The following is a 4,387-nucleotide window of genomic DNA, read 5'->3' as shown; positions in this document are numbered from 1 at the left end:
TGCAAACTGTTCCACTCTGAGTGTGTGTCTGTGTATCATGTTTAAGCGGCGGCATAATCAGATGCATCCCACTAAAAAAATAAGCTGGATTTTAGGGATGAAAGTCTGCCTGATGCCTACTGGCGCTTTTCCTTTTAGTTTTATTTCAAAGGTTTGAATAATGAGCATCTAAATGGTTCCTCTAACTTTCAACAGCAAGGAAAATACAAAAGGAGAAAACCCACATATGACAATTCCTAGAGCAATCCACCACCTACGACACATCTGGGTAAGAGCCCTGCTGAGGAAATATGTTGTGTCAGCCCACAGTGAGTTTAGACACAGGAAGATGATAAAAATTCCTTAATCAAAACGAAGGAATAAGAGTCTCTAAAAGTACATGCCAATTATTGCAGAGCAGCTTTTAAAAGTCTTTCAAGCTTTTAAAGATTATTCAAAGCACTTGAAATAGGCTTCAATCTAATGCCTCATTTCATTGCATTAAACAGCCTAGTTAATAAAGAATCAATATATTCAAAGGGCAAGGTTATCTTTTGTCTATAAGGGGTGGTGTCATTCTGAACCTTTTATAGTTCAAATGCTGAAAAAGACCTCATGAAATCCATACTCATCAAGTGGGTCAACTAGAGCAATAAAGAGGCCTCTGAAAGAATGGCTGCACTCCTTTAAAACAACTATAAGTCTTATCTCCCCGCATAGTCCTCGCCAGGCTCCGCCAGAAAATGTCAATTTCTCATCAAGACAAGAGCCCCGGCGATAATTTTTTTCCAGAGAATACACACAATTAGGAGAATGCAGAAAGGCCCCACCAGTGATTTGTAGCTTATTATGTCACCGGCGGGCCGCGATCCGCCGCTGAGCAGATAATAAGGGCTGTTGATAACCGAGGTGTCAATACAGCCCAGAGTGATTTTTGAATGCGAGCCCTTGTGCCGCGCCTCCCCTCTGGCGCAGATCGCGGGGCCGATAACCGCGCGCGCCCCGCAATTAATGCCCTGAATCAACGCCACAAAGGAGCCCCCATTCTTTATACTCCCTGAGACAATTCCCCGCTTTACCCTTCAAGGAGTTCTTTTATGTGCGAATAAGGTTGCTTTTAATGAAATTGAAACTCATCAGAGGAAATCAAAACCCTCAAATCAGATTACAAATTGATTTTTTTTTTTTTTTTTTTTTTGGCCACTTGTCGTTGCTCGATGCAGTGCCCTAAGTTTTACAGGAAAGGGAAGAGAAAGCACCCAACAACCTCTAAACTAAAGCATGCAAAGGAGGAACGCTCCTGAAGTCCCACAAGTCATAAAAAGTTTTAAAAAGTTGCTGGTATTCTTCAAAACTCTATCTTTACCCAGATACCTCACAAAACACCAAAGTTGTAATTAATTGATTAAATGAACTGTTCTAGAACTTAAAATTGTAGAAATTAAATAATGAAACCCAAGCCGTTTCCCTTTCTCATATGCAATACTAAATTTCATTGATAGGTAGATTATCAAATATAATTTCTCAGTTCTCCGGTCAAAATTAACCGATGGAGGAGCTGAGACCTCCTGGTGTGGGACCCCGCTTCAGCTGGTGACTCACCAGAGCACTCTGGCCAGCTGAAATGTGACAGTGACAGAGGTGATGCAGTTGTGGCTCCATTCTATTTCTTAAACATTTTATTTCTTGAACATTTAAACAAAGCAACAGTTGCACTTCATAGTTTTGTTTTCTCTTTGTTGGCTTCCTGCTAATACTGAAAGGACGTAATGAATTAAAGGGTGCAGTTAATTAGTCACAAAATTGTACATTTTTGGTACAAAGCTTTGAGAGGGTTTTGGTTATGTGACACTTTGTTTGCATTTATCTTTAAATAAATGAAGCTGTTTGAGAAATGACTTTGTAGCAAAAGACAGCAAGTACCTCCAGACTGCACAGGGGTGGTGAGGGTGCAAGGAAATTATCTGGAAGCTGTTTTGCTTCAACCAGACGAACATCACAGATTTCCTACTGTGTAAAATCTAAAATAGAAATGTCAGTTGAAAAAAAAGGAAACTGAATTGGGCTAGAATTGGTGTCAAGAGTTGCCCTCTATCTCTGAGAAAATATGGGATGGAAATATCAAGGGGAAGATGGAGAGAAGAAAGGAGGAAGAGGTGAAAAAAAATTGTACAATGAAACCAAATAAAGTTGTATTTAATAATCTCCTTCCGTGTGCCATGGAATTCTGTTGCGGGAGCAAGTTCTTGGGGTGTCTCTGGGATTGTTTGGGTGGGAAGGGACCCCAAATCCCCCCCATCCCACCCCAGCCATGGCAGGGACACCTTCCCCTGTCCCAGCTGCTCCAGCCCCAATGTCCAGCCTGGCCTTGGGCACTGCCAGGGATCCAGGGGCAGCCCCAGCTGCTCTGGGCACCTGTGCCAGGAACACTTTTCCTCCTTAGGACAGCTCTAGGTCCAGGCTCTTGTGTCCACAGACATAAAATAAACAGTAATGAGTAGAAATAATTTTAATAGTAATATTAATAGTAGTAATAGTAATAGTAGTACCAATAATAATACTGCTCTTCTTCTTCTTCTTCTTCTTCTTCTTCTTCTTCTTCTTCTTCTTCTTCTTCTTCTTCTTCTTCTTCTTCTTCTTCTTCTTCTTCTTCTTCTTCTTCTTTTTATTATTATTATTATAACATCCAATAACCATTTCACAAGTTTATTTGGACAGACCAGTTCAATCCATGGTGCTTCTCCACCTTTTTTGGTTTATCTTAGAGTAGGTCATGACTCCAAAAAATGCTGTAGTGTCCAAGTATCTCTGCCAAGGACTTCCAAGATTTCTCCTCAACAATTTCCTCGCTTATTCCATCCCTTAAGCACAGCCTGAAAAACTTGACAGAGGTTGAGCAGTGTTTAGGGACCAGCCAGAGGCTCTGAGGCACCAAGGGGTGAAGCCAAGCCTATGGGTGAGCTTGGGTGAGCTCACAAATCTCAACAAATCTTAACAAATCCCTGAAGCTGTTAGCAGGGGCCCAAGGATATCAGTACTTAGCAAAATATAAACATAAATGATGTTTTTTTTTTTAATTAGGAAGCAACTCAGAGATGCAGAGATGTTTCAAAGCTCTAAACCGGTATTAACTGCCCCAAACCTGATGAAATAATGTTTTACAGAGGTCCAAGCCAAGCCATCCTTTCCCACCTCAGGCCCTTTCCAGGGATTTGTCAGGATCCTTCAGCACTTCTGCCCTGAGCAGTGACAGAGCACAGGGAAAATACAGACTAAGAGCAGTACTTTAAACAAAAAATTGTGTCCTGGAACAGCCTATTCAGGGCATTGCACATAAAGATTTCAAAAATCCTCTGCTTTTGGTGGTTGTAAAAGGCCATGACCAAGTAACTGGAATGGCTCAAAAATAATAAATACAGAAATAAATACAGAAATTAATAAATACAGTTGAGCCATTAGCTATATTTACATTAGTGATGTGCGCCAGAAATCTGCAATACATAATTTTAAATTTGGTTTTCTTTTTCCTAAATTAGCCTGGAAAGCAGCTACCAGGTTTATGCTCGTGCTGGCCTGGTACAGCCCCCAAGTATTATAAAAGAACCTATGGGATCTTTATCAAGGGGAGAGATTTTTCTCCCAAACTGTGATGGGGAGAGTTTATTTAGCATTCTTCTGATGTCTCAGGGTCACAGAATGGTTTGGAGTAGACAGGACCTGAAGGATGACCCAGTGCCATGGGCAGGGTGTGCCGTGTCCCACCGTCCCAGGCTGCTCCAAGCCCTGTCCTGGGACACTCCGGGGTGCTGAGGTTGGCATTTCACCCACCAGCATGGAGCAGTGCTGAGGCTGCCGTGGGAGCGAGCCCAAGGAAAAGAATTGCTTTTGTAAATAATTCAGATTTAATGCAGAATAGTTTTAGGCAGATGACACTTTGGGAGTCATCTCGAGATGGTCCAGGTGACTGAGCTGGCAGGATCCAGCTCAGCACCTGGAGCCAGAGTTTTTGCAGTGGCAAATTTGGTGACAGTGATTTCACCAACGACAGAGTTGGGTTGTTTTTCTCCTCTTCGTTTCAATGTATTCATCTGGCCCAGGTCAATGACAAATTCACTCAGAACTGAAAACATGATTGAGAGTTGGGAGAGCAGAAAATGTGTTTTCCTATCTATGAATAAAAAAATAAATTTGAAAGGATAAGATCTGCTGGGTTTTAATATCTTAAGGATGTGATGATCAGAAACCACCTATTAATTTTTTTTACTATAGATAATAATATCTCCTTTGTATATTAACTTTATCAGTGAAATTAATTAATGAAATTTATCATTCAGGTGCAGAATATGCTCCTTGAATTTGCAGCCAGCTCTATTTTGGTAGGTCTGGTTAACTGATGGAATTAATGCTG

This window comes from Pseudopodoces humilis, chromosome 9 (assembly GCF_049639895.1).
Source record: "Pseudopodoces humilis isolate 2021_Gansu_Grassland_sample_001 chromosome 9, ASM4963989v1, whole genome shotgun sequence".
Lineage (NCBI taxonomy): Eukaryota > Metazoa > Chordata > Aves > Passeriformes > Paridae > Pseudopodoces > Pseudopodoces humilis.
Note: the sequence above shows the minus strand (reverse complement) of the source record.